This window comes from Pseudorca crassidens, chromosome 2 (genome assembly GCF_039906515.1).
Source record: "Pseudorca crassidens isolate mPseCra1 chromosome 2, mPseCra1.hap1, whole genome shotgun sequence".
NCBI classification, from domain to species: domain Eukaryota; kingdom Metazoa; phylum Chordata; class Mammalia; order Artiodactyla; family Delphinidae; genus Pseudorca; species Pseudorca crassidens.
In genome coordinates this window covers 69,482,803-69,494,563 of record NC_090297.1, presented here as the reverse complement: position 1 = coordinate 69,494,563, position 11,761 = coordinate 69,482,803, and the positions used below count along the sequence as shown (strand labels likewise).

At 34.8% G+C, this 11,761-nt stretch overlaps 1 non-coding gene across 1 annotated transcript; it reads left to right on the top strand.

Moving 5' to 3' along the window:
* The first annotated feature begins 2,192 nt into the window (after window positions 1–2,192).
* LOC137220273 (U6 spliceosomal RNA) lies at window positions 2,193–2,299 on the top strand. Its single transcript, XR_010941585.1, has one exon. It is a non-coding gene; the product is annotated as a U6 spliceosomal RNA (small nuclear RNA).
* Window positions 2,300–11,761: the final 9,462 nt, after the last annotated feature.

The window sequence follows — 11,761 nt, the reverse complement described above, 5'->3', positions numbered from 1 at the left end:
TCTTTTTTTGTTTCTCCACAGACAGTAACATATGTAAAGGACTGGAGGGTCATCTAAGAATAGATAAGCATTGTTCCTCTACTTGTGGACCTTTATTTCTAATCAGGATGAAGACTGACTAGAAATAAAGATAGAAAAAATATCTTTTTTCTCTAGAAAAAAATAGAGTTTTAACTACGATTTGACCATGCAACAAACCAATATATAGGGAGCGATGAATGTGTATCAGGGGAGTAAGACCTAGTCTGGAGGGTTATATTATAAAGTGTGTTGTTGTTCTTTTGTTTTTTGTATTTTTTTAAAAGAAAGTGACTTTTCAGTTGTTTTAAAGATTGAAAGAATGAGTAGTTTGTAGGAAAAAAAAAAATCCAAACAGAAGGAATGGTCAATGCAAAAATCCTGAGGAGTAAAGATGAGAAACATCAGGATCTAAAAAAAAATATCAAAGGAGTTGGAGAACTTCAAGAGGAAGGTGGTGGTAATGTCATAGACATTAACAAATGCCAACAAAGATGTTGTTTTATTAACTCTCACTTAAATGAGCCATAATTTGATTTTAATCAAGTTGCCAACATGATTATGAGCCAGTGCTGTCAGATATTCTTGCATACTATCTATTAGCATTCTGCCATTCTTATGAAAATATTTAGATTAAATCACAGGAGAACAGACTTAACACACAAAATGTTTAAGAACTCTTTGGATACACTCTGTAAATTTTCACATATTTGACAAGTCAACCTCACACAAACACATTTATGCCCCACTTACCCCAATGTCACTTTTCACATTGTCTCTTCCTCAAGCCCACTGAAGTATGTATCACTGCTGACACCTGCTTGGCTTCCTTCAACTTCCTTGACACGGTTTTATCCAAACCCTCCTGATCCCTATCTAACTGTTGATTCTCTGGCTCTTTTTCTCCTCTGTTTTGCTCAATATAAGTGTCTCTGGATTTTTACCCTGGCTCACTTGACTTTCTTCTCCATATTCTCTTCCTTAATAATGTCATAAGTATTTGGAACACTGTAGCAGTTGATAGCATTTCTAATAAAAGTAAACTTTATTTATTACCAGATACTATGGTAAGTGGTGTGTTTTTATTTTTTGTTTTTAATTTTTTAACCAAATCTATCATTACAATTAATGCTTAAAACAACACTCTTTCTATCTGCTGCCTCTTTCTTCCTTGGTTTACAGTGTAGTACACAAATGACCCAATAAGAAAGTATTATTAGGTTTTCTATTTTATGATGAGAAGTGTGAACCTTAAGAATGTTAGCAATTAGCTCAAGATCACACATTAAGTAGCTGCAGACCAAGGATTCAAACTAGACAGGCTGACTTGAGATCACAAGCCTGGATCATAGTTAAAGACTGCCTCATTAAAGACTGATCACAGGGGCTTCCCTGGTGGCTCAGTGGTTGAGGGTTCGCCTGCCGGTGAGGGGTACACGGGTTCGTGCCCTGGTCCGGGAGGATCCCCCATGCCGCGAAGCGGCTGGGCCCGTGAGCTATGGCCGCTGGGCCTGTGCGTCCGGAGCCTGTGCTCCGTGACGGGGCGGCGTGGGGGGGGCGGGCTGCAACAGTGAAAGGCAAGACTGATCACAGAAAGTAGAATCAACCCCAGAATGATGTTATGTGATAATTGTATAGGCTTAAAAACTAGTAAGGCATATTTTTGAATCCCCACATCAGTTATTAATTGTATGACTCTGGATAAATTTCTGAACTTCTCTCAGTTTTATTATTTATCAATAAAATTAATATTTAAAAAGTCCCAACTATAGTTTTGTTATGATGATAATACATGCAAGCATTTAGTAGTCTGCCTAACACTTAGTCAACATTTAAAACTATTATTCTTCTTTGGTAGTCTCCAGGGTAATATATTTCTTTAGTTTTCAATGGATTCACTGTTGAATATCTATTCTTATATTGACTTATTAAATATAGGTCTGTTAAAATTTCCTTCTAAGATATAGGTGAATTTTTCCATAGTTCTTTCTTACTATGAAGATAAAAAATATTAACTCCCATCTAGTGTCCTGCTAGAGATGTAATGCCCACACATGACCACTGTACCTAATGTCTTATTACATCAACACTTCAGGTCCATTTTAGACCAGTTTTCTCTAATTGTTTAAGCCATTGATATAGTTGTTTAGATTTAGTCATTATGATATACTTTAGTGCTCACTTCAGCAGCACATAGGCTAGAATTGGAACAATACAGAGAAGATTAGCATGGTCCCTGCACAAAAATAATGTGAAAATTTATGAAGTGTTCTATATTTTTACATGGTAATTGTAAAGCATAATTCTCGCTGCTCTAATTCTAACCAGGATATCAAATTAAATAAAAATCATAACAATCTGTAGAAAGTAATAATTTCAAAAGGAATAATCTTTTATTTAGTTTAGTGTATTTAATTGCATTTACTTTGTTCTACTTATATACATCCATCTACTTAGTTTTTACCCTTATCTCCTCTGAATTAAAATAACTTCAACTTCTTTAAACTATCTCTTCTACATAATTTAACAAAGTGCTCTTCTAACATATTTCTATGCCACATTTCTTTTAAAGCACATTACTTTCTTAATATTCAAAATGATAATTCTGTCTACATCAATTTATTGAATGATTTTTAAAAGCAAATCATTATTTTAGGAGTTCTAGCAAAGTCGTAAATGAGCATGGCTTGACCCATTGCCTTGAGGGACTTGTAATTCAAGGAACGGAAAGATGTCTACCAAACCCAGTTCTCTTAATAGTATCAGCTAGCTTAAAAAGCACATATTTGCTTAAACAACCATTTTTTTTTCGTCAAAATAATCATGTTCCTTTACATAATTCTGTATGCTTTACAAATTGTTTTTGCATGTATCATCACATTTTCACAAGGATCCTTTTTGGAGAATTCTCCCACTTCACAGATTGGGAAATCTAGCCTCCCTGGGCCTCAGTCACTTAACTACGCATTAAGTTAATATTGGCATCCAAAGGAGGAAAGATCTTGAGACTTTTCCTTACTCTTGTCTCTTTGCTCCTGCAAAAACAGGAAGGATTGTCATCTGAATGGTCATGATCAAGGACAGGATTCAGAAAAACACCTAATATTAATGTCCTTTCTTATATCTCTCCCTTGAAAGGGCAAGGGCCATTGTTTATTGCTTCAAGGAATAGAAGAAAATTCATACTAGAAGTTAGAAATTTAGATTATCTTCTTATTTCTCTCACTAAATGGGAAAAAAGACTAATTTTGAGAGAAACTGTGTACTGATATTTTGTTCAGTGAAAGTAGAAAAACAAATCCCTTTTAGATCCTTGCTATCCATCTCCATATGAAAGATTTAAAGGGAAGAAAATTAAATAACAATGTATTGCTGAAAGTGGACTGGTGGCTCCAGGCCACCAGTTGGATTTAGGCACCAGGTTAAACTTCAGATATAAGCAGACTTATGTCTATTTCAACCTCTCTTCCCTTTAACCCACAGCTCTAGAACCACAATCCTCAACAGTTCCTAAGCCAAAAAGCTCTTAGTACCACAAACATTTTCTAAAATTTGTGGAAAACTCATTTGCTGTTAAAACATGACTGGAACTGTTTTGCTAGTGTTTCTTAGTATTGTTAAAAACAAAGCCAAGGACCCAAAAAGTAGCCAGTTTTGTAAGCCCTATGTCACCAAACTGAGACTTAATTACAATTGCAGCTCTCCCAGAAATAGAATCTTAAACTAGTCAATCAGGAATTCCCTGATCAACACTAGTTAGGTAATGTGCTTGATAGACCTCTGACATCCTGTAAAGAAAAGTTACTTTGCAATAACCAACCTGTTCTTTGGCCTAGTATAACTTCCTTGTTCCTGCTTTCTTCTGCCTATAAAAGTCTCTCATTTTGCACATTTCCTCAGAGCTCCTTTCTATCTGCTGGGTTAAATGCTGCCCGATTCATGAATCATTGAGTAAAGCCAGTAGACCTTTAAAAGTGACTCAGTTGACTTTTTTTTAACAGTTTGAATAGTCATGCTTTGTGAAGAAATGGTAGTGTATTAAACTAAGGGTCCCTGGCCAAACCCTCACATTATTTTCACTATACTACCTTGTGAGGGGTAATGGCCCAAACACCTTATTATATGCAGTGAATGCCCCTTCTAAAATATCAACGATTCTGAAATCTGAAAATCATTTCTCCCGAAGGGTCTCCCCTAACCTGTGATGTTGACTTGAACTACACAGATGGCCCAGGCAAGAACAAGGCAGAGAGAGTAAAACTGTATTTTTCCTCTAAGAGACTTGATTATGGGTCAACTTAATATTCATGTTATATGTATGTGAAAGAAGGAGATAAAGAGGGGGAGGGGAAAAGGAGAGATTATTCTTTGAATGCTGACATCAAAACTCCTTTATTACTCACAGCAATAGCAGTACCAGTGTTTCAGCATGTGTTCCAGATCTCTGAAATCTAGTTCTCATAGGGTGAGGTAAAGAGGGAGAGACATGGGCTTCCATGGAGGTGCAGTGGTTGAGAGTCCGCCTGCCGATGCAGGGGACACGGGTTCATGCCCCGGTCCACATGCACGGAGTGGCTAGGCCCGTGAGCCATGGCTGCTGAGCCTGCGCGTCCGGAGCCTGTACAACAGGAGAGGCCACAACAGTGAGAGGCCCGCGTACAGCAAAAAAAAAAAAAAAAAGAAAGAGGGAGTGACATCTATTCTCATAGAGGTGTGTTTTTAGTTTAGGAATCCAGTCTTTTATAATGGACAGTAAACCTGCCTGACCTTTGCGCCAGAAGCAGACATTTCCTTTGTTATATTGGATGGTACACTAATCCCCCCCATTTGCTTAGAATGTGGGTGGGGGGGAAGGAGGGGAAAAAAGGGACTATAGCTTTCAAGGCTGTTTGCTCTACAGACATCTTTGATAAGATAGTCCAGAAAAAGGTGGTCCAGGCCCTTTCTCAAAAGATGTGCAGAAATATGAGACATCTATGAAAATTGTCTCCTAACAATGTCTTCATAAGATCACATTTGTTACAAAATTAAAATGAAGACTTCATAAAATATTTATTTGCTTTTTAGTCAAGTCTTCATGTAAATTATCCATGTTTTCACCACCTGATTATTACATATAATTAAGGGTTAACTGTTTCAATTCTCGTGCCCAAATGGATAAAATTAAAAACAATTTAAGCCACTCATGGGGTTTCAGAGCTGCATATGTTTTTATATAATCATACTAGTATTTCTTATGAAAAGTAACTAAATAAAATAAATTCAGAAGTCAGCTGTCATTCGTAAATGAAGAATATTATTGAATCATTCATTGGGGATATATTTTATGTGGTATGTCCCAAATATTAAGAGCTTCTTTTATTTTTAAATACTTTCTCTCTTTAAAAATGTTCACAATATTTTAACAGTTGGCAATTATTTAATGATACAAGATAAGAATCGACATTTTGTTGGCTAGTAATTTGAAAAGTGTTAAGAACTATTAATTCTCCCGTATTTTTTTACTTGAAGACAGTTATAGAAAATGATTTGCTATGATGCCAGATTCAACAAGTTGTATCTTTTAAAATTATATTTGCTTTTAAACCATTTGTTTACGTAGCAGTCATTTATTTATTTATTTTAGCTATAAGTAGTAATCACATAACCATGTTTGGCCTTTAGAAATCAAATCTCCCTAAGTATATTTACTTTATTTATTGTATAAGTGTAACTTGTTTGAAAACATAACAGATTTCTGGATTTCCCTTTCTTGAAATGGTTTGTGTTAGAAAAATAAATAAATGCTAATAGGAATAAAGATGTAGGCTACAGTACTAGGGAAAGCAACTCTGAATATATTCATTGACAAGAATATATTATGCATAAATTTTAGACCATATACTCACACAGTTTAAGGAAACAAGGGTTTTGGAAGTGGAGGAGACAGTTCAGCAAAGAAAAAGCTTTATTTTCAAAATTTGTAATGTGTTTATATTTGTATATATGTCTGTTTTTATTCATTGGTGAATTGAGGTGGCTAAACCAAAACTTATTATGAAAATAGCCTGTTGAAGTCAGAAAAATAAGCATTAATAATCAATAACTCATTTTAGTTTTTTAATTATTGTACCAGATTAGCCTTTGAAAATAGGAGTAACAAAAGTAATGGTGTGTTTAATTAACTATAGTCATTTTTCAATCCAAAAGTAATTGTAAAGCTTGAGAAATGAATCAATGATTGTTATGAGGCAATAGAAATTTTATGATAATAGTAGAACATGGATTTTCAACGTTGGTGATATTGACCCCAAGGGGGAGAAAACTGGCTTGGGAAGGGTGAAGAAACTTAGATAATACAATGCGTTTTGTTTTCCCAGAGCTCAAATCTACAGATAAACTCATATTCCTTAGTATTTAAAATCTTTTGTTCGTGTTGTAATTTTTTTTTTCTTATGGATAATAGGTAATGAAAAAAGATTGAGAAACACTGCTGTGTAGTATGCCAATAATTTCTAACTCTATCAAGAAGTAATATTTAAAAGAAAGTATTTTTTCTGTGAGAAATAAAACACATATGTATTAAGGTTTGCTTTGGGCTAGTTGCCATGACATATCCAAGATATTTTCTTTAAATAAACTAATTTTAATCTGCTCTCTGCAAAAACAAACAAAAAAAACAAATTAGAAAACAGTGCTGTGAAATGTTGTATCCAGATGATGATAGATAGATAGATAGATCATAGATAGATAGATAGATAGATAGATAGATGGTAGATAGGTAATTATTTAAAGCCTTATTTTATTTCTCCTCAGCTGGTTTCAGTGTTTTTCAATATATGAATTGAAATATCCAAAGGGAAAATATTTAAGAATCTTGTTAATACTTTGAGCCTAGGATGGATTAATCTAAACTACTTTAATTACTGAAAAAAAAGAAACTAAATAAAATAAGCAGGGTGGATAAAAATTCTTTTAATGAGCCTTTATTTAATCCTTTCTATAAATGTACATTTCTAATGTATTATTTTTTGTAAGTAATTTTGTACTCCTAATATTTTTTTTCAAATTTTTAATAGTGGTACAACACTGATATCCAGTAGTTAGTTAAGTGAATCTCAGCAACATTTTTAGTGTTGGTAGAAATAAACACCCAAAACACACACACACACACACACACACACACACACACACACACACACACACAGAAACTCACATTCCACATCAATTTCAATAAACAGTGCTTCCAAAATACTTTTGCATTTTTCTTGTCCTGGTCTGGATAATTTTAGAATAGAGTTTCAGGCAAAAGTTAATGTCATTGCTTGTATTGTTCTACCACTTCATATGATATTTTATATTCCAGTGAATAACTCATCATTGGTTCACTGCCAAGTCGATTCCCTAAAGTTTTGCCTCCAAAGTTCAACATTAGAGTGCAAACAAGTCACTCTTTTAATTTTTCAGCCCTACTCCCAGGAGAGGGAAGTGAGGCAATAGATTAGAAAGTGAAATTGTGAAATAAAGACTAATGACATAAGGAAAATTAACACCATATTTGTCTTTGTATCTCTTTTTAGTCTTGATAATAATATTCTTCAATCAAACTATTTCCTTGAGTTATATATACAGAAAACTGTCCATTTTATTCAGGCATTCAATAGCTTCAAAAGGCATTCATCTATGGCCTGAAGGTCATGTGTGATGTAGAAAAGTAACAGTGCAAAATGATGTGCTAATGCTAAGGTGTATATGGCAATTAAAACTCATGACCTGGAAAAAGTGTAAACACCCCTGTGATTAAAGCATCTGAAAGGTAAATATAAAGTGAAAGTAAATAAATCACCCTGTCCACAAGTAGCTATCTTTCAGAAAGCACCATGCCCTTTTCAGTCAGTTTCTTGTTGGTAGTTACAATAAATAGTCCTATAATCTAAATGTTTGGGGGCAAATAAGGTTTGTCCTTATGCAACCCTAATTTTTCAGTCATCTTGTACAATACTGTACACTGAAACAAATCATTCTCTTAATAACCCTCTCCTTTTAAAGTGGCCTTTCCATCAGTGCATAGTTGACAGCTGGCCACTTGGGGCCAGGAAAGGAAGAAAAAGAGAGAACTTAATGAATTGGTAAATGCTTTTTAAAGCATTTCTGTGCATATCTAGGAAAATGTTTTAATTTTCTCTGGAGTTTGAGTCTTTATAGGTAGCCATCTCTTTGAATAAATGGCTACTATAATATCATATATCTGGAGCAGGCCATATTGTACTTTACAAAGAGAATTATAAGCAGCTAAAATGTGTTGCTTTGAAATCACTTTAGGGGTGTAAACTCTTCAAAGATATCTTTCTGCTTTGGAAATCCTTTTTCCTCTCTACATGCAATCAAATGCCTTAGAATAAGCTTTTCACCAAATAGGTTGCATCCAGGAACTTGCTGTGCTTCTAATAATGACTCACCTTGCTGCTGTTCAGCTTCAGAAGAGAAAACTGCTATGAAGAACTAGCTCTAGTAGTCTGGCATAGATAATAAAACACATTTTTCTGACAGTAATCTCCCCTTCATTGTAAATTTTCACTTGGCTTCTATGAAGCTTACCATGAAAAAATAAAGTGAAGACGTTATGTATGTAATCAATTTTTCTTAAGAATTGTTAATATGGAGATCAATAAAGTCTTCCAGTTTGGTGCATGTGTTGCCCAGAGTATCATTGCCCTAAAAAGACTCAAGTTGACAACAGCACTGGATAGGACAGCTATTCCCATTTCTTCCCCTGAAGGTTTCCCATGCCTTTCCTGGCAAAGAATGGGAGCTTGACTGGCAAAAAAAAGGGCTTATGCTTACATAATGCCAGTATAACCAGAGAATTATGTCAAAAGCAAAATCAATTCACAAAAGAAAATTGGCATCGCAAAATGAAATAATATTCTTTAAATGGCATTGATAGTTTGTAATACAAATCTTCAAATTAATCAATAATGATGAATACAAAGCATATTATGAATCTTGACATTTCACATTTTATCATACTATTCTGACAACTGTCGATTGTGAAGATGCTTAAAAATATGTTTCTTTTTCTCATCCCACTGTATTCTTTAGGGCTTGATATAAAATTAAACATTCATTATTCAATAATTATTGATCTAGTGCTTACTATATGCCAGACCCTTGATAACAGCAAAAAACTTATAGATGAAAAAGATCGACTCCTGACTTTATTCCTCATTGTATCTCCAGCACCTAGAACCATGACTGCTCCATAATAGGCCATAAAAGTTTGCTGAAAAATAATTTGTAAACTATTGACTGTGTCTAAGCCTGAGGATGTTCTTATGTTACCCTCACTGCTTATATAATGGAGATTAAAATAGACTTCAGGGAGTCTACCAAACAGTCAGTTTACAAGGAAAATGTGGCAGGAGCTGCTGGGAATGGAACATAGGGATGGTGAACATTTTGCGGTTTAGAGTAAATGTATTCTGAGTACTAGAGGTAAGGGGTCAGTGACATTTTTCTAAGTAGCAATACTATTTAAGTCATTCCCTTTTTTCTCAAATCCAGAGAGATGTATAAAATATTGCCATGGTTCAATTGCTGCAGATATATCGAATTAGGAGCGAGATAGCCCTTTAGCATGTGTAAGACTGTGTGACACAGCAAACAGAAAACAATATTGCAGAGCTATAAAAATATAATTAATGCTGGTTGTATTTTAAAGACACATTTGGATAGTTACAGAAACATAGACATAAATTTATAGCAGCAAATTAATTAATTAGTGCTCAAACTGAAGTGAGTCCATATATATCATGTATGGGAATGAAATACAGAATTTGATCATTGAAAATGAATCAAATGAGAAAAGAAGATAACAATATAATGTCAGCAAGGAGATATCTCCCCTGTCCCATTTTCCTTTATGTAATAAGCACAGTGCCAAAATGATAAGGCATTTATAGGTAACACTAGAATTGCACAGTAATCATGCCTATATATTAGTTCTAGTATGTATGTATGTATAACATACACATATAACACTGTTAGTAAATTTATAAAAAATCAAATTATATAATCTAATATACAGTATATATCTAGTACTATTATATTCATGGAATACTATAAAATTATATATGGTATCTAGTGTGCATGTGTATATATATATATATAGAGAGAGAGAGAGAGAGAGCGCGAGAGAGAGAGAGAGAGAGAGAGATTTATTTCAATGGCTTCCTCTCATTTTCTAAACTTCTGAATAAGTAAATAAACAAAAAGGCCATAATGAATAACTGGTACTGTACTTTCACTCCTACCCTAAACAACTGTACAACGGGCCAAAATATATGAGGCAACTATTATCAGTTGGTGGTACCAGAGCACTGTGATGCTGGAGAGAAAGGAAACATATGAAGTCAGACTCAGTTCTCTCTGGTTCTTTGACAGGGCCAGTCTTCTAACCCCATGCAGAGTATGGAAACTAAGGCAAGCGTGGCAGTCTTGCTGAGCTGAGAGAAAAGTTGAGGACTTCAGAAGCATCTGTATTTGCAGGTACAGTACCAGAGAGCAGGGAGCTGTGGGGATGGGAGAGGTGAAACGTCTATGTTGGGCCTCCCCATGAGTTGTCAGCTGAGGACAAGATTGCATATGCACAGTAAAAGATTCTGAGAAACATATTTACTGAGACTGGCTGAGACCAACTGGAGATTACATGGCTGAGTGATATGGAAGTTCCTAGCCAGCCAGAGTAAAGAAACCTTGCTAAGCACCTTGGAATTCAGCTGAGATGCACAGAAAGACCAAACTTTAGAGTAAGAACCACCTTCTAGTGTAAAGAGCATGCCTTGGGACAACTAACAAAAGCAGAATAGATCTGCTTTAGCAAAAATAAAATCAAGCCTGAACGAATTAAGAGAATCTGCCAACAATTTAATGGCCTGCCAAAACACAATTCAATATCATTTAAGAGAACACAACAGAATCTAAACCAGTTAAAATGTATCCTTCAAAATATTTTACATGCAATCAAGATTACTAGATATATGAAAAACTAGAAAAATGTCATCTATAATCAGGAAAAGAAAACAGTCAATTCAGGACCTTAGATAACTCAAATGTTGGAATTAATAATAAAGAACTTTGAAACAATCATAATTATGGCCAAAAACTTAAGAGAAAAGATTAACATAGTGAGTGAAAGGATCGAGAATCTTAGTGGAGAAATGATAACCATAAAAAAATCGGATTGGAAATTATAAAATTGGAAAAATTCAATATATAAATTGAAGACCGAACTAGATGGAATTAAAGCAGATTGGACAGTCTAGCAGAGAGGATCTTTGTGGCATTCTAACTTGCTCTAGTCCCTTCCTTTTCCCCATTTCTGTAGTAGCCTTTGTATTAAAATATAGGTTGTATTATTATCCACGTAGGGTAAAGCCAACAAATTAGGAGATGATTTCCAATTGAAAAGATAGTTTGTTACTATCAATTCCAAAAGGAGGAGGCATGCTATGCCATGCAGGACCACAGGGGGAAGCGTCAGGGTCAATCCAGAGACAAAGAGAATGAGCGGAAAAGTAGGCAAGAACCTTTCTTGTGGTTTCTGTGGGAAGGAATGGGCAAGGCAGGGTGAGCAGGCTCAGGACTGGCTAGGGATTGTGTCTAGTTTTCCGGTGGCTGGACCTGGGCTGATTAGGGCAGAGATCCACACCTATGTACATTACAATCAAACTGTGGAAAGACTAAAGGACTATACAGAAAGCTT